This window comes from Sceloporus occidentalis, unplaced genomic scaffold (assembly GCF_023333645.1).
Source record: "Sceloporus occidentalis isolate IW3139 unplaced genomic scaffold, rSceOcc1.0.p SCAF_4, whole genome shotgun sequence".
In the NCBI taxonomy this organism is placed as follows: domain Eukaryota; kingdom Metazoa; phylum Chordata; class Lepidosauria; order Squamata; family Phrynosomatidae; genus Sceloporus; species Sceloporus occidentalis.
This window is the reverse complement of record NW_028316984.1, coordinates 162879942-162899935: the sequence shown is the minus strand read 5'-3', so window position 1 is coordinate 162899935 and position 19994 is coordinate 162879942. Positions and strand designations below refer to the sequence as shown.

Here is a 19994-nt window from a genome sequence, read left to right as displayed (position 1 = left end):
GATGAGCTAGAAAATATGTACTGTTCAAGAAGAAATAACATGGTGTTAGCATAGATGTTCAGGAAAAACGTAATTTCCAAAGCTGACCAATTTAAAGAAGATATGGCTATTGAGGGCTACTAGTCATGATGGTAACATGCCTTAATGCCAGCTGCTGGGGAACAGGAGTAAAACATGAGCCTCACAGTAATGTGAATTGACAGGCTGAATACTACCTGGCATAATTCTTTGTGCATGTGTGTCTTTAAGGCCTTAGAGATGAGGTGCATCCTCCACCAGCCCATCCAGAAATTTCATCTCAAGAGACAGTGGGGAGAATGTAAATACTTAATAATTCCAACTAAAAGCAAAGCATTCCCACCAAATGTAATAATAAAAAAATAGGAACACTGAATTTCCAGGAGGACAGGCATTGGAAGGTAGATACGGTGCCTGGTAAAGTTAGGGTTATTTTGAATAGCAAACCCCAGAATCTCTGAACAAACATAGTCTATCCCCATGCTTTCTGGAAGAGATCATCCTAAAATGTGACATTTCCAAGATGTGCAGTTAAGAATGTACAGATGTAAAGGAAGAAAACTTGGAACAATGTTCATGTTTACTGACTAAAATCTTAGAAAACAAGGGCATGGAACTGTTGGAGCCTCTAATGATTTCTGTGCTCAACACTGTTGTGAAAAAGGCATGGTTCTGTGTTTTGATTGTTAGGAAGGAACTGACACCACCAATATTATACTACCCTTGCAGCTATCCTTGCGATACTGTATTCTGTTTTGGTCATTGAAGCTGGTACAAGTATTTGGGAAGATGTTTCCAAATAAACAAAACTGTAAGACAGGAAAACAAAGCCATTGGGTTTGTTGTCTACACAGGTCAAATAAAACACCCCCTTCCCCCATCTTCATTGCAAGCTGTCCAGAACAAGTATAGGACAATTCAGGCCAAATCTGAGCCATTTCATCACCTCAGCGTTTTAATTTTGAGGGGGAAAATGATATTTGCTACAAATTTGAGGAGAAAATACAGATGTTTGTGTGGACTGTGCTCCTTAGCGGTGGTGTCACTAGGTTTAGCATCACCTGGTCTGGTAACTAATGGTGTCACACCCCACATAGACCTCCTCCCATACCACACCATACAGAATCCTTAGTAATGTTTTTTGTACTAATGTTACTCATTAATTACAATCCCTGTATATTACTGAATGTAATGTTAATAGCTGTGACATAAAAAACTAGCACAGTTAAAACTATTCCTTTAAATTACAATATCATGTGCATAGCTTAAATGCATTACGTATATATAGTTTCATGTGGTTGAAGTGAAAATTTGGTACACTGTGATGTTTTTAAAGTTTTTTTAATTTCATTTTTTATTTAAAATTTAAAAACTGGAGCCTCTCGTTTATCCTCCCACTAAGCCTCACTCCACTCACACCATCTCTTCAGCATTTTAAAGAGATACATATGTATGCCAGAGCCTATTTCTGCCCAAATGCAGATGTTTGAGGATCAGTGGTGTCACCCCTCCTTTAGGGTATCATCTGGTGTGGTCTGCACCGTCCACACCCATAATGATGCCATTGCTCCATAGCAATGTCAGTGTGGGATTGGGGACAGGAGGAGTTTTTGGTGGGTGGAACTGGTTGCATCTGGCAAGCCTGGTGTGTGCTACCATGTTTTTCTACAGCAGTGTATGTCCAGTCATGAGATCAGCAGTGAGAGGTGAGATAGCTACGCCCTCCTTCTTTTCTCCCTCCCAAGTGTTGCATTCATTTGTACTGTTTTTAGTCTCCCCCCTCTGATCCTCCCCATCCATCTAGCATTGTGTCATCTTTGTTCTTACTCTTCCCCCTCTCTGATTGTCCCTCTGATCATTCGCTTGCTCGCTTGTGCAGAGATCTGCACAGTATGTATGGGGGTGGGGGTGGGGGAGGTAGTGCATGAGCTCTCTGCACAAGTGAGCAACTGAATGATCAGAGGAGGATTGGAGAAAGAGTAAGACCATAGGTGACACAACAGTGAGGTGAGGGAGAGGTTCAGAGGGGGAAAAGGTGAAAACAGTACGTATCAATGGGATACTTGGTGCAGGGTAGGAAGAGAGGGGGGTAGCCCAGTCTAACCCCTCACCATTGATCTCATGGACATAAAAGATGAATAAAATACAATCTCAATTTTAATTTCTGTGTTTTGTGTGTGTGTGTGTGTGTGTTTACATTTCAAATTCCCTTCCTTTCTCACTGGGGTTGCAAAGGTGGAAGGGGGATTGGATGGGAAAGCATGCAATAAGAATGGATCCAGTAGATTGACAGGCAAACAATAATGATCACTAGCTGATAGGATGATGAATACTGGGAATGGGGAAAGAACTGTGTTTACCAGGAAGAAAAGTGTGGCTGGTTGTATTGATGTCACCTCACTGTGACTGTGAATGTGTAGCCTTAGCGGAATTGCTGCAGGGTCACTGTAGACCAGAAAAGTACAAGGTGAAGCTGGTTTTAATCCAGTGTAGATATATCCCTCTTCATGCCAGTATAAAGTATTAAAGATTTTTAAAAATCTTTCCTTTTTTTTTCTAAATTCATATTTTCTCAAGTGTCAACCATCAACCTATACAGGCATTAACCAATCCTGTACTTCGTTATTCAGAAGATTTACTTAGGGAGGCTATGTGTCCTCCTTTACAAGGCTGACTATTTCTTGTCTGAAGGCTTATAAGTACTTTTCTCAGTCTGAAAATATCCTCTGCCTGAAAGACAACCTGGTGCAAGAGCAATTTAAAGATAAAGTTTCAGTGGCACATCTACTATTGGACTGAATAGAGCAGTGCCTCAGGACCATCAGTCAATGAGGACCACCTTCATAGCCTCAAACATTTCACAGATCAAAACCAGGAGACCTGTGACCAAGCAACATCAGAGATGGCAAATGCTACTGATGAGAAAGAACACACAAACTAGGAGACACAGCAGTAGTTTGCTTTTGTTTAAGCCTACAGAGAAGGCTGTTACCAAAAAAGATGGAGGAACATGGCATCTCCATCAACCTTGTCAGCATCTCCTTAAATGCTGGGATAATTGCTTAGCTCAAGGAGGCTAGTGAGAGGCTGGGTAACTTAAGAATCATTTTCACTAATATATACCAGAACAAACTGTGGGTAGACTTGAGGTAAGACTGCAACCAAACATACAATAGGATTTCAACCAGTAACACCATACAGAGCTATCCAAAGTAGAGGTATGGAAATTGGATAGCAGAGGCTCAGGGTTGTAGTAGTGCTGTATTTACCTGTCCTGAAGAGCAAACAATGGAAAGCAGGTTGTGGCTCAGACAATGCCTGAAGGCAACACAGTGTGTGGAAGAAACACTCTGTGCACACACGAGGCTAGAAGCAGATATTTATATCTGATTTCCTAGTTTCAAGGGGTACTTAACATCCCTACATGAAGTACAAAGGGCTTGAATGCTTTCTTACAGAATTGACAAAAAAGGTAATTTCGTTAGACGGTCTTAACTTCAGATTAACAAAATATTGATTGGATGTAGAACAACCCCAAGATAGATGGATAGGTAAGTTGGCTGGGAACACGGCAAGGATAGGTTGGAGAAACTGTATTATTTGCCTAAGTGCAGTGGGACCTCCTTTGTCTCCAGTGCAAAAGAACATGTGGAAAGCCTGAGGGGAGGACAGAATGATCAGCAAATCCATTTAACCTTAATCTTGTTATTACCTGAGTCTTCCACATGTCCTTCACATGAGAATGCTTTCTGATGTTCCAAAGGTTATTGTGACTCCTTTAAAACATGCCTGGTTCCAGATATGAAAATCTGTGTGTGTGTTGGGTGTGTTAACAAGAGAAAGACTCCAACCCTCCTCTTCCCCCTGCAGAGTTAATTGAATGCAAACTATTTTTGTGCTTTGAACTCAGTTTGCTGCAATGGAAGTAAACTGAGTGCAAAGGGGGAAAGTGAAAGGATGCATGTGGTACCACCTATCACAGTTCCAGTTTCTGCCCTACCCTCTGGCATCATCCCCAACCACACTGATGCACAAAGTAGGTGCCAGCTTCTTCCACGTCTGCTGGCTCCTCTAGAGTCACCTGCACACATCTCACTTTCTCCATCATCACCTCCTGCCAGAGCTCTCCCACCCACAGCAGCCATGCCACAGTGCCCAATAAGCAGGGTGAGGGTGAGGAAAAAGCAGCAGTGTCTTAGAGGAGGTTGGAAGGGAGAGAAACAAGGTGGGGGTGTCAAAGGAAAGTAGGAAAAAGGAAGAGTGCTAGCAGGCAGGCGGGAGATGGTAAGAAAGAGAGTAAGAATGGAAGAAGGTAAAACTGGAAAGAAATTAAGAAATGAGAAAGTCTCTGAGAAGCTGGAAAGATGGGAGAGGAGAGGAGAGGAGGTGGAGAGGGAGGTGCAGGAATGGGATGAAAAAACAAGCCAGGCAAAGAGGGAAAGAGAGACAAAAAGCCAGTGGACCCCAAGCATTAAATATTGTACTGTGTCCATAAAAAGAAAGAGTAGGAACCCGAGGTTCCCCATCAATGGTAAGCACCCACATAGCAGTTTGAATAGGCACAGCAGCCATGTGGTCACATTCTTCACCACCATGACTTAGTGGCCTGAATCCTGTTGGTGCCATGCAGGCATGTAAATTGACCTAAATAAACAGTTGGACATTTTTGTCTTATATGGAGCATCTGCATTTAGTTCAGGGTTGCAGAGGTGCTTGTGATATACATTATGTATGGCATATGCAGGTGTGCATTGTGTATGCAGATGCAATGTCACAATTCTTTTACATGGTGGCTTTGCACAATTGCCATTTGACTTCATTACAGTAGAATTACACTCCATCTTCATGTAGGATCTTGGCCATTGTCTTCCTATATACATAATTCTAAGCATACCTAAATTTGCATCTAAACATATAAATTAGCATAGAGAAATCTGTGTCCTCTTTCAGCCTTTGGCAACACTTAAAAGACCACCCTAATCCCAATATGTTTGATGGAGCTTGCTCCCAGGTAAATGTCCACAGGCTTGAAGCCTAAATTAAGTTTTCTCCAGAAATCTCAGAAAACTGGAGGATATTTTCACCTTGACTTTGAATAGAACAACACTTTTATCCTCCTGCCTTTGTATCTTGGAAACATATTTCAGAGGTTCAAAAAGAAACATGAAAATGTGCAGATTCCAAAGTACAAGGTATGTTTTAAAAAGTGACAGAGGACTAATGCTAAAAATAAATTGTAGCTAGTATGTTCTTTAAATATACAGCATGATTATTGTTACCCAGTTGCAAAGCATTCTGGGTGTTGCAAGACAATTATAGCAATAGTTGCTGTCATATTGAAGAAATAAAGACAGAACAATGGGTATAGCTAAAGCAGTGAAAGAAATTAAGAGGTAGCAGGAAAATGGTAAGTTGATCATATACTGTACGTAAAGACATTTTTTTGTTATATGCATAAGAAAAATGTTTCTGCATGAATGGAATGCCTGCGTTTCTAAAATTACACACATACCAGCAATTTATGACAATTATTCTGTGCATTTATGCCAACACATGGATATTAAAGAGGAAAAAGAAGAGAACACAGATAAGTTACTGCACATTTAACTTACTTATTTAAAATATTCATAGTCCTCCTTTCACTTTAGAAACTTTCCAAAGTTAATGAACAGATCCAATCAATTGATAGCAATAATTGATAACAATAAAACTCCACAGAGTGCAACAGTAGTATAACCAACAGCAGAAAATGGGTCTGTTTAATGTGTGTGCTCTGAAGGTTCAGCATTTCTGAAATGGTAAAACAAAAACCAAAGAAATGGCTGGGTTACTCTGTTTCAATGTAAAAAGCAAGTGTCTTGTGGGACTTTAAAGACTAAGTGGGGATTTCAACCCTAGTTCCCCAAAGTCCAGCACACAGCCACTACACTGGGCTGGCTCTCATGCTCCCTGTGCCTCCCATTAATCTCTACTTCTTTACTAAAGACTGGCCCATGGCCCATGAAGCCAAAGTCAAGGAAGAAAGTGCAAGGCAAATCAACAGCTGAATATTTAAAAAGCAAAAAATAATAACCACAGAGGGTTTAGATAACTTTAAAGTAAACAATGATGACATGAAAATACCAAATACATCAAAATATAGATTTTTTTTTCCTTACCTTGGTTCAATCATTAATCAGAGTGGAGGCTGTAGTCAAGAAAGCAGAAGACGACTAGGACTTGGAAGGGCAGCTATGAAGGAACTAGGCAAGATTCTGAAATGTAAAGATGTATCACTGAACACTAAAATTAGGACTGCACATTTCTATATATGGGTGTGAATGTTGGACAGTGAAGACAGCTGATGAGAAGCAAATCAACTCATTTTAAATGTGGTGCTGGAGAAGAGTTCTGCAGATACCCTGGGATGCTTAAAACATGAATAAATGCATACTATAGTAAATCAAGCCTGAACTCTCCCTGAAAGTCAGGATAATTAAACGGAGTCTGTTGTATTTTGGCCATGCAATGAGAAGACATGACTCACTAGAAAAGACAATAATGTTTGGCAAAGTGGAGGGCAGTAAGAAGAGAGGAAGATCACACTCTAGATGGAAGACTCCAGCCAAGGAAGACATTTATCTGCAGGACCTGAGCAGGGTTGCTGAGGACTGAGTAACTTGGAGGTCTCTCATTCATAGTGTGGCCATAAATCAAACTCAGCTCCACCATAGCTAACAACCACCTCCATAAAGCATATGACTTCAAACCACTATACCCTCCAGCTGTAGGTTCTTCAGAAAGCAATAAGCAGGTTATGAGCACATAACCAGTTCCATTTTTCTGAATGGAATTTAAACATACCCAACCTTCTTTGCATGTTTCCCAAGATTGGTACAGCCCCAACCAGTGGTGACTGGCACTTTCTATGCCAGTGGAGCAGGGAATCCACTGTGGGTTTTAGCTTGAACTTTAAATAAGCTATTCAGGATTCAAGACCCACCCCAAAATGAATCTAATTCCTTGGACAGTTCTTTGAAAAGTTTAAGCTAGACACTAGGTTCACTGCTCCACTCAAGGCCAGACTAAAATGGTTGGGCCCCTGGCACTGTCGTAAAAACAGAGCCCCCTTTTTGCACATGTGTCCGGTTTTCTAGAAATGCAGGCAGAGAAAGTAAAGAAAGAAAGAAAGAAAGAAAGGATAAATACAATAGAAAGTACCACAAGGCAGAAGCACAGAAATCTTCATGCATGAACTAAGGATGTAATTCTGCATTAATTTCATTCCTACAGTGGAGATCGAATAATTCATTCCATTTTCTCCCTGCTGTGAGGTCTTTTGAAAACTGTGTAGTTTTCAAAAACATTCTTGCAGCAGGAAGAAAACTGGTTGGCAAATTAGCTCAGTCACCCTCCCCCCAGGACTCACTGTTTTCATATATAAAAACCAGTATAAACATGGCTGTATAGTTGCCAGAGAAAGGTGGGCAACAGCCAAGGATCATCCCACTATGTTCTGATAGCCAGACACAAAACAATGAGGCTATATTCCAGAATTTCCTGGGTGTCTCCCAAGATCACAGAGGATGGCATTGTTGTCACATGTCCACTTATCCGAACATAGCAAGAAAACCCTTACTTTCCCTACCTTCGCCTGGCTACTACATAAGAAGCAGTGCAGAAAGAAACATGACACTCTCTTGGTGTGAATCCATTTTCAGCCCTGTTACTTCAGTGAGATTAACCCCACATATATTAAAAGCAGAGGAAAAAGTGGGACAAGGGAATAATCAGGGCTGTCCCTGCCAAATCAGGACAGTTGAAGAATATGTTATTATACTTTGATTTTCACAGTCTTAAAAATGTATTTAATGTTTTTTTAAAAGTATTAACAGTTTGGAATATGTTTCCTGTATATTTACTTGTATTTTTTCTTGTATTTTAAAATTACCCTGCTGAAGGGCGACTCACATTTTTTTAGATAAATAACTAAGGCTGGCAATTGATATGGGCCAAATAGCTTGCTTTTGAATAAAATGAAAGAGGAAATGTGCATAGATCCTATGAGCTTACCCCAAAATCAGCAACAGGCAAATTATCAGAAAGTAGATTTTTGGTTTAAAATAACCCAACATGAATCACCACAACAGTCAGAAAACACCCCACAGCTGAACCTTTAGTACAAAAGAACAAAGAATAAATACTGAAAAAAATCAGACACAGTCCAAATCTTACACTGTTTTATTAAAGAGTAAAAATATCCATGTTACCACAGCATGCTGATTCAAAACTTCCTTGCTCTTAGGAGGGTTGGGGTTTTGGGGTTGTTTTAATTGTAATTTTTAACTGTATGATGTTTTATTATTAAACTGTTGCAATCCGCTTTGATTCCTCTGCAAAAAAGCAGGATATAAATTATTATTATTATTATTAGAGTAACCCTCAGACCACATTAGTAAAGTTTCATTCATATAAGACCAAACTTTTCCACAAGAAACAAGTCTAAACAAAGTTCTAAATTTTCAAAACTATCAGTAATTGTAGATCACTCATGCCCAAATCCCTGCTAATTCAACACCTGTTATAGGATTTAGACCCCCTTGGTCACAGTGGAACATCTTTCAGAGTAGACCCATGGATGAGTGTGCTTTAAGAATATTTAACAGAATTGCCAAAACGTGCACATGGCTGTACATTACCAATTTGTTGTTTAATGTGAAGAAGTGCTCACCGGTTTTTTTTCTCTCATATGCCAACATAGGTTTGCACATTGACTTTTGGGAGAGGGAGGAGGGGCAACATTTATTGTTTTGTCTCAGGCAGCAAGATGTTTTATGCCCGCTCTAAAAAATTGGTGTGTCTGTGTGTGCAAGAGAGAGAGAGCGCTTGTTATGTGACTTGTTCTGGCATTTTGATTTGAAGACATTTCTTGAAAGTCTGATTGCTTTACATTATGCACAGTTTTAAAATTCTGTCTGACAGTCACCTGGCTTTGCACTGAGGACCCCTTTCTCTGCTTTGCCTCCTGACAAAAGCTTCATTGTGCTTCCTATGGGATGCCAGCCATGCACTGCCCTTACAGGTGAACCAACCCCAGCTGGAGCACTAAATGTCTAGACTGAGAAGAGAAAAGCCTTTAGAACAAGTACCTGGTCCCTAAAATGAAGCTATTGCAACATGCTCTGTGGGATGATGATGATGATTGACTAGTATGAGAAAAAATATAGAAGTGAAGAGCTATGAAAATCTTTGAAGGTAAAAACCACAGTTAAATGTGGTGGAGGCATTCAGTCGGATTAGCCCAATCAGGACAATGAACAAGGAAGCAGGACTTTGGCAGAGAATGTAAGCTTAGAGCTCTTCAAGAGACCAAATGTATATCATAGACTGCAGAGATAAGCGGCTGTAGAAATGCTGGTGGAGATTTGCAAACAATAACCATTAATGCCTGCAATCAGCATACAGTTCACAAACACAAGCTGTTCTACATTCACTGGGAGCAGCTGGCTTATCTTGTCCCATCCTTAGCAACAAACACTTCATGGGGACTGAAAACTTGGCAAAGTAACGCAACTCAGTTTCAGTTCAGATCACAAGCACCTCACTAGCATAAGCACTGGTGAACATTCCTGATGACTGGTGGCTTCCCTCGGTGAGGTGCTGAAGGCCATGCTGGTTTTAGTTGATCTATAAAGAAGCTGTCCAAAGTGCTGAATGTGCCCAAACAAGAATTAATTCCCTGGCTGTTTGTTGCAAATATCTGCTTCTGTCTCTGCTACTCCAGGATCATCACCTTTCCCCTGCTGTGTGCTCCCTTCCAACTGCTTTCAGAAAGAATGAGGTGGGGGGTGGGAATGGCCTTTTAAAGTACAACATCCAGAATCATCCAGCTAAAATGGTCAATGTCCATGCAGACTGGGGTATTCTGCAAGTTGTAATCCCAAACATCACCTTTCCACACTTCGAGGATTTAGAGACATTGAGAGGTAGCTATGTAGCACCCTACTTCTTCATTGATCCAGTGAAGGCATACTATGACCAAAATCCAGTTACTATTTTTAGTTGGAGTAGACCCACTGAATCCATGAATTTTATATTAAGTGTTGATTTACCAAGTTCATGTTGATTCAATGGATGTAATTCAGTTGGGATTTAGGCTTCCAGTCATATTTATTGTACATTCTCCTGATACTCTTTTTTAAAAAAAAAAAATTAATACATAACATTTAATAATATAAAACAACATATATGGGGAAATATGCATAGAAACTACACAATTAACTACATAAACTGATACACTATAAAAAATAACAGTAAAACAAAGGAAAAAACAGGATACATTTGACTTCCAATTTACTAGCTAGGGGTTATAATTATCAAATTATTTGGCTTCCACTAAATGTGCATATAAGATATGCTTCTATATGTTATTCTTCAAATCCTAAAATTGCTGTTTTCCCTCAGTAGTTTCTGTCTCTCTTAAATCTCTCAGATATTTGAGAGATATCCATCCATCTTAAATCTTAAATCTCTCAGATATCTGTCTATAAAAGTACAGCTGAAATGTGTATCCCTCCAACTCCAATTCTTCTCATTTTCATTCTGTAATGCCCGCCATCCAACATCAAAAGATCTTGATAAGTTACCCATTTATCTTTAAATACCATTTCTCTTCTATATAAGCCTTCATAGGGCACAAACTATACAGGCTTTTAAAGACATAATCTTATTTTATATTTGTTCCATACTATTAACAAAGATTTTCTGATGAAGTGGTTATTAAAATCTATATTAATCTTAACTTTATCATGCCTGTGAAAACCTTGCCAACCAAATCTCAACTCTTCCAACTCTAATAATATTGACCTGACATTCATAAAGATGGGGGGGCTTATATATGTTTTAAGTAGGCAAATCAAGAATGATAGCTAGAATTTTGAGGTTCAATTTTCACTTCTCCCAGCTATTGTTTGTGCCTTCTTAAGGAGCCCTGTGCCACACTTCAAGAGCATGCACCTGTCCAATAATTTTTGCTATAAGCTTTATTTTGTTTGTTTTGCTAATGAGCTTCACACAGCACAGAGAATAAGGCTGTATGGAGCAAATTGTGTCTTAATTTGCTTCACTCATAAGATCATCTTAGGTCCTGCAATGCTGTTTTTATGCAGGTAATGATATCAGAAACTGTCCCCCCCCCCCTTTATGTTGGCTAGTGAGGGAACCAGATCCATTCCCATTTGAAACCAAAGATGCAGATGTTCCTGCACAGACACAAATACTCAGTTTATCACACACTTAACAGGCAGCCAAATTAAGGGGATTAGATCCTTATAAACCCTCATATATAGTTATTGGGCTGCTTTCATCTCAGTTTAGAGAATGCCAATTGTGTAGGCTGGCTTATAAACTGGTTGAGGTGACCAATGAAGGCTTCAGATCTCAAAATGCATTGAACAAGACATCTCTTTTCTGTTCCCTAGTTTGAAAAATATCTGCAGTGCATTCACACACTCCTCAATAAGGACCTTTCATGTTACCAGTTTTTATCCAGTCAAGGTGCAGCCATTATCTCTTTGTGGTGCACACTCCAGAAATCTTCTGCTGAGGTTGTATTTCTATTGTGTTTCTCCTGTGGGAATTTGATTGTGTTTAAAAAGCAACATATTGTACCTGGAAGACTCAGATCTTTTCTCCTCAAATGTGTAGAGCTTAGAAAAGTTGCTCTTTGGTCTTCTTTTTGGACTATTATTCCAGAATCCCTCAGACACTATGGTCTATGGACATTAGGATTGCACACAAGTCATTTGCATCGTGTGGCTCTTGCCTATAATGCCATTAGAAATAACAGATACAATTCCTTTTCCATGAATATAATTTTGTATATTATCATTATTAAATTTATGATCAAATGTTAGTTGACTTTTTCTTGTTTAAAAAAAAAATTAAATGTCGCATCATCTCCCACTTCATGTGTTGAAATCCTCAGTGTTGCCCAGCCTTATTAAAATAACAACAACAGCCATTTAAATGATGGCAACATTGTGACTGAAGGCTGTCCCACAGCAACAACTTTATTGGTCTCATCCATCATGTCAGGAGACCAGGTATCACATCATTGACACCAGACTGGGGCTATATCCATCCTTAGCACAAAGTACATATTGTGTTTTCAGGGACCAATGACAAAATGTTTCTGTTTTGTATCTGTATCCCAAAAGTAGGGATTCTTTAGCATTGCCACAAACCAAGGAAGAGTTTAGTAATATGCATTATGCATGATGTAAAGAAAGTGAAGTGGCAGAAGCTTTCCTCCCTCTCTTATAGTACTAGCGTTGGGGGTTATATGCTGAAGATCAGAGAGTCAGTAAAGATAAAAGGCAATAATACCCTTTAACTCAACTGGCTGGTATTCTGAGCTACCCCTCAGAAACTCTTAAACCAGGCAGGACCGAAGTTTCTTTGGTGTTGCAGATCAGGGCACTGGGAAATGATGACTGCAGTGATCTCCTGGTTACAGAATGTGTCGAAACAAGCAGGTGGGGAGATCCCTTGGGGTCCTGCCACAGCTACTTGTCTCAATGTGCCCAAGAGAGTGCTGGGGCCATCACCTCCCAGCATTCTGATCTATAGCACCTCAGAAAGCCTTTGGCTAGGGTGCTGTTTGGCTTAAGAGATAGATTTCTGGGGTCACATTTGGTCATTAATGACCATAAACATGAATTCCAAAAGTTATGAGAGCATACGTCTGACTTACAGTCTCATAAATCCTGAACAGGATTCTAGCCATACATAAAAAATAGAATTTTTTACCACACTAAACAGTGATTACCAGCAGGGCCACAACAGAGGCGTGTGCCACACCAGATAACACCATGTGGTGTGTGTGTGTGTGATTCCAAGCTGTGGTATTTGCCTATGTCCCTTTAAAATCCTGGAGCTCAGTGGAAGAGAAGACATGAGTGAGATGAGGCTCAGTGGGTAGAGAAAAGAGAGATCTTGGGGTTTGTTTGTGTTTTTTTAGATTTTACTCTTTTTAATTTTTTTAAAGTATCACATCTTACTAAATTTTGATTTTAATCACATTAAACTATGCAAATGTAAATACATTTATATTATGCTTATGATATTGTAACTTAAAGTTATAAATTAATTTTGCTAGCTGTTTATGTCACAACTATTGCCATTACATACAATAATATATGGGAATTACAAATTCCCAGTAACATTAATACAAAACACATTGCTAAGGATTCTCTATGGGGTGGTATGGGAGGAGATCAATGGGGAGGTGACACCAGGACTTACCGCACCAGGTGACGCCAACCTTAGTGATGCCACTGGTGATGACCACCAACTCTGGCAACGTTTTTGTTTGTTCTGTGCCTTCACGTTTTTTCCAACTTACAGTGACTTAAGAGGTTTTCTTGGCAATTTCATTGGGAGGAGGTTGCCATTGCCATCCTCTGGGGCTGAGAGAGTATGACTTGCCCAGGGTCACCCAATGGGTTTGCATGGCCAAGCGAGGATTCAAACCCTGAACTCCAGAGTCATCATCCAATGCTCAAACCACTATAGCATGGTAGCTCTCCTTACTTTAACAACAACTTTAAACAAAAATTAAACAAATTCAAGAAAGATAAAATTGTCAGTGGTTACTAGTCATGATGGTTATGGATTATTAACATCAGTTGCTAGGGAACATGAGCAGAAGGGTACTATTACACTCAGCTTCTCATAGGCATCTTCTTGGCTACTGCAGGAACAAAAAGCTGGACAAGACACAATGTTGGAGTGCCACAGTGGTGTAATGGTTTGAGCACTGGACTACAAGTCTGAAGACCAAGGTTCAAATCCCTATTCAGCCATGGAAAGCCACTGGATGACCCTGGGCAAGTCCTACTCTTTCAGCCTCAGAGGAAGGGAAAGGAAAATCCCCTCTGAATAAATCATGTCAACATAACCCCATGATAGGGTCAACTTGGGGTCAGAACAACTTGAAGGCACACAACAACACAAAACAAATCTTCAGACTGAACCAGAACAATTCTTCTTATGTTCTTTAATTTAATATTTGATGAGAAAGACAGAATTGTTGAAATTATACCAAAAATCCAATAAATGCACATATCAAACCAGATCTAGACATACAACACAGTAAGATGCTGAGATCTTTAGATGAATATTTTTTCTGTGTCACTTTGGACTGAGGGTAGGCAGTAGCACATATTTTTAAAAAGGAAACACATTTCTGGGTTTTTCAAATCGTGGTTTGGAAGACTGTCAAGACTGAGTCTGTTTGTTTCCCTTTCTGATGCTATAAAAAGGCTTTGGGACTCCATAATAAACACTCTACTTAATTGAACATTTATAATGCTGTATGATTGTAGAGCTATTCAATGGGAAACTTCATTGTTAATAAGCAAGGCAGTTACCAAGAGACCACTTATGGACATAATTTTCTATTCTACTGTCAATATTGGGTTGGGGGGGGGGGGTCCAGTCTCCCATACAAAACTGTCCCTATTCAGAACCACTTTGATACTCAGACTGGGGATAAATATAGGGCAACAGAGACATCTAGTGACCAAAAATAAAACAAGTTGATTATATCTCTTCCACGATGCAGTCAGTTGTTCATATTCTTGGATAGATTTTGCTGAGTTCGCTGTATCAGTGTCTTTATGGCAGAGGCACAATGACCCATTCCATCTTTGCTTTGTGTCTCTCTCATGGAATACTCCTCAGTTCTGAGCCTCCCAAGAGGATTCTTGGGCCTGTACTAAAAACAAAAATAAAAACAATCCTCATATTCAGGTGCTATCTTGTGCTGCTTAAAGCCTTGCATACTGTGTGATAAAAGAGGGATGAACATTAAATGCTAAACCTTTGGAAATGCAAAATGCAGTCATTAATTGCAAACCTCTTCTAGGAGGTGAAGGAAGACAATTGTTATGTTATATTATTTACGGGTATATTTGAAATCGAACATTTGGTATACCCCTTTTAATGTAATTCTCAGCGTGTCTTATAATTTGAACTATATCATCAAAATTACAATCCAAAAACAACCATATTCTATGCCGTATTGTACGCTGTATAGCAAGTTTTATTACTATTTTATTTTATCTTGATCCCTATCATGTAAAGCGCTGTGCAAACTTTACAGTGCTCTATAAATAAATGTTAATAATAATAGTAACTAAAAATCAATAATCAAGTATGTTGTTTATATGTGTGCCATGTAATGAGATGAAATCATAGCTTCCTCCCCACACAATGCCCCATTCAAATAGATGCAAGGACTGTATCTCTCTATATGAATCTGTTCAGTTTCTAAGATCTTAAGGAAGGCAAAGGCTTTCACAGCCAACATCCATGGGTTTTTAGAGGTTTTTTTTTTCCTGGGTTATGTGGCCATGCTCTAGAAGAGTTTATTCCTGATGTTCTGCTGGCACCTGTGGCTGGCATCTTCAGCATTCTCTGAAGTTGCCAGCTACAGATGCCGGTGAAATGTCAGGAATAAACTCTTCTAGATTTAGAACATGGCCACATAGCCCAGAAAACCCACAAAAAACTATGGATGCTGGCCATGAAAAGCTTTGACTTCACATCAGGAATAAACTCTTCTAGAACATGGCCACATAGCCTGAAAAACACACACACACAAAAAAAACAACCCCTATCTTAAGGAAGACTTTTCTTTCTGTCTTACTACTTTGCCAGGCTTGTTTGGTGAGAACAAAGGAAAGAACCTTTTTGATGTCTTCTCCCTCCCTGGGGTAACTAGGATGGCTCACTCCTTGCTCTCCTTCTATGGCAAGTGAATACTTTCCTATCTGAGAAAGTTTTTAGGGGATTCAAACCCTGATCTCCAGAGATGTCCATCACTCAAACCATTACATCATGCTGGCTCTCTTACCAAAGGTGTGATAAAATTGCCCCCCTCATGCCCTAGGGCAAAAAAGGAGGAGCTGGAGGGCTATAAAACTGGCTTGGGCCAAAAACTGGCTATAGGCTGCACTTTTCCCACCCATTTTGAAAGGTCTAGAGCATTCAAAGTGCATGTGAGAACCCTTTCTACATCCTCCCTTATTGCTCCTCAAGTCCCTTCATTTTTTGTTTCTTCCCTGCTTACTATGACACATTTATTCCTTGCTTACCTGTATTGAACTAGCAGCTTCAGACAGGTGAATTATCTCTCCTCCATCATACACTGTCTGTACTCTTCCCCTCAGTAGCACACAATCCCCTATGTTGCTATAGTAAACAGGATTTTCACAACAGAAGCTAGAGGAAAACAGGCAAAGGAGCCAATGAAGCAACAGGATCAATAATATTCTCATTGATTCAGATTTAGTTTTTCTTGCTTTCTTTTAATATATCCTATCTTTCCTACAATGAACTGAAAGCAATGTATTTAGCTCTTCTTCTGACTATTTTATCCCCTCAACATGTGAGGAAGGTCAGACACAGAGATATGGATTAGCTCAAGATTATTTAGAGAGTTTCAAGGAAAGCTGAACCTGCGTATTCCAATGTGAAGTCCTACACACAAAACTGGTGTCTTGAAAACCAGTGTGGTGTAGTGATCTGAGTGTTGAACCACGACTGTAGGAGATTCAGCCACTGAAACCCACTGGGTGACCTTGGGTAAGTCACACTCTCTCAGTCTCAAAGGAATGCAATGGCTGATCCCTTCTGAACAAATCTTTCTGAGAAACCTTCATGATAGCATCACCTTAGGGCTGCCTTGAGGTGTAAATGACTTGTAGGCAACCTTAGGAAGACCATCCTGACAGTAAGAGCTGTTTGACAGTAGAACACACTCCCTAGGACTAGGAGTGTGGTGGAATCTCCTTCTTTGGAGGTTTTTAAACAGAGGCTGGATGGTCATCTGTTGGGGTTGCTTTGATTGTGTATTCCTGCATGGCAGGTGGTTGGACATGACAACTGATGAAGTCTCTTCCAACTCTTATGATTCTATGAAGGCATACAGCAACAACAACAACATATAAAAACCACTACACATGGTCTTTACAAGTAAGAGCATAAAAGAGGCAAGCTTCAACTGTTTCCCAGCTAGCTTTAAAAAAAGAGTCTTAGCAAGGTTGCCGCATAAATGTTTTATAGTGTTAGCTGGAAGATGTATGACAGTGTAAGGAAGACTTTTGGCTACTTTTCACTGATATGCCATCACTTTCTGGAAGCTTTATGATCAGGCTTCGCCAAGGGCTCTGCACCTAATTTTGGTTTTTCACCATTAGCAGAGATGTCTTGGCAGTAAGCACTTTGCCTCTGCCAAGAAACATTTTTATCAGGGAGAATAAAGATTTGATTTCCATCTGGAAATTGGCCAATTTGACTAGCAACCCCTAAACATCAGCACATGGCATCCCAATTCTCAAAGCAATTTAGCCTCTGTCAGATACCAAAGCCCATCACTGGGGCAGTATTGCTATTAGGAGAACAGAACAAATGACACATTTATTCTTTCCTACCTCTACTGAACTAGTAGCTGCAGACAGGTGAATTATCTCCCTTCCATCATAGACTGTCTGAACTCTCCTGTTCAACAGCACACAAGCCTCCATGTTGGCCTGAGCCCACATTGGCATTGCACTCTTCAGAGAAAGGCAATGACAAATCAGCTCTGAAAATTCCTTTTCTAAGAAAACCCTATGAAACTCATGGGGCCTCTATAAATCAACAGGCAACTTGAAGGCACAACAAACACACACAGATTTCTGTTAAAGATCTAAAGCAGTGCTACTCAAGCCATCTGTGGCGGACCAGACTTTTCTTTCCCAGTGTGCCAGGGACCAGTACCTTATTTGTGCCACATTAACACAATATTGACAATTTCTTGGAAACTCACCCCAGATCAGTTGCCAGTGGCCCATGGGCCAGCACTGGACCTGTGGCCCACCATTTTGAGTAGCACTGATCTAAGGAATTTATGTTAACTCACATTTTGCATGCTGCCCAGAAAGTCATGTGGATAAGAGGTCTGCACCCATACATTGGAGTTTATCAGACAAGGGGAATTGGAAGTATAATCCGATGGCAATCTGAACGCAATCATGGGGTTTAACGTTATTGCGTGATAACCCACTACACACAAATTTGGGCAATGGGAAGTCAATCCGAACGCAATCATGTGGTTGCACATTATTGCGTGATAGACTGCCACATGCAAATTTGGGCAATGGCATGCTATTTTTGGACAATGGGAAGCCAGTTTGAATGCAATGCGTATTCACGTAATTGCGCGAAACTAGCGACTTTAAGTGAATGCATTTTGGCCCCCCTTTCTTTTCATTCAAATTTAAGAGAAATTCCTCATGTTTGATAAACTGTGTTGTTATTGTGGATACAGAGTGTGCATTGAATGTGGAGTATGAGGACTAAATGTTTACCTGACAGGCCAATTATCCTGTGATTGATTCTTAGGAAAGCTACTTAGTTCGCCATTAGCTTGGACTATTATATCCAGCTGCGAGTCAGCCAAATGTCAGGTTGCAATCCAAGACTCTCCACTGAGAAAGGCATTTACAGGTTTAACCACCTGTAACTTCATTGCTTTAATATGTGGTTCAACATGCCATCCTTGCTTTCAGTGGTTAGAGTGCTGATTGGTAAGGACATCATTGTTAGGCATACTGTAACCTCTGTGTGTGTAAGTACATGGCTCCAGGCTCACACAGAGATGATGGACACTAGCATGCAGTCCAGTTCCTTTGTCTCATCTGATTGCTGTCATTGTTCAGTTCTGTCAGTCTTCAATATCACTGACTCCACCAGTATATGTGTAGCTTTTACAGTGGTATGAACCAGTGCTAGCTATCAGTGTTACATGGTTTCACAGTGTGGATGAGAATACCAATGCCCTCCATCAGTTTATGGAGATGGATTTTAAATGAAAATGGATCATGGTTGCTTTTAGCAAATTTTATCTGCTTCAAAGCTACTTTGCTCTGAATTGAGTTTGATTTCTTATATTTCAAAAAGCTGGTGCTGGGTAATAAAGACCCAACTGAAGCAAAATACACTTCAGCACAAGAATGTCCAATCTGCTTTGCAAATCTGTGTGTGATATGCTGGGTGTTATCTTTGCTCACTTACACCAGCAACACTGAGTCTGTTACCCAAACAGTGGATCAGTGTCCCTCTCTCCAAATTTGTGTTGTTTGTGCTCACACCTTGCCAAAACGTTTGCACTTTTGCAAGAATTTTTTTAAAAAGAGAACAGCTGTGAGCCTTCACAGTGCCCCATGTGCCCCTGTGTCTTTCATATATACTAGATGGAGAACTGATGAATGAGTTTGGAAGACTTGCTGGCATTAATGCAGGAATGATGCACAAGGCTTAAATTAAGTCTGCAGCTGAATGTAGCACCTGATGGGACCTTGACATCACAATGAGCTCCTTTTTCCAGGTACAGACATGCCAGCAAAAATGAAATAATGAGGCTGCTATAGCTGCACTGCACAGTTTCTCTACATATTTATAAGGCCTGATCGGAGATGATCTCATGTCTAATTTTATTCTCCCACAATAACTTGTGAGGCCCTTCATATCCAGGTTAAAGAAATGATGAACTGGAATTATCCTTCATATTTGGTCCCATGCTTTAGCATCAAATGGAAGGGGGGATTTCCTCCCAAAATATGGGGAAACAATATGGTGACATTGACTCCGGTGACTTGAATGTAGTGGAATAATGCATCTGAATCCTAAATTCAGCCAGTTGCAACTAACTCAGAGATGCCAGGTATTTGTACACTGACAATGTTCCCTTAAAAAAAAATTAATAACCTGGCATGTCTGACCTTTTATCTTGTAGTTCCAATTTCAGAAGAAAAGCACTTGGAATGGAAAAAACGTATGACGGTATATTGCCATCGTGGTTCCAAGAAATCCACCTGCCAATGCAAGATTGTTATTGTTATTTTAGGTTATTAGTACTTTGCTCAGCTATCTATGTCAGTGCTTAAACT

The 19994-nt window shown here is 40.0% G+C and overlaps 1 protein-coding gene across 4 annotated transcripts in view; it reads left to right on the top strand.

The window, feature by feature from the left end:
* Positions 1-19994, top strand: part of SYNDIG1L (synapse differentiation inducing 1 like) — an 80920-nt gene that overhangs the window by 30208 nt on the left and 30718 nt on the right. The window contains exon 1 of one of the 4 annotated variants that reach the window (XM_089523564.1): positions 5385-5425. The exons of the other annotated variants lie outside the window; for them this stretch is intronic. The gene's annotated coding sequence lies outside the window, so the exon portion shown is untranslated. Of the gene's footprint in view, positions 1-5384; positions 5426-19994 lie in introns of those variants that run through there. 4 annotated transcript variants of the gene reach the window in all.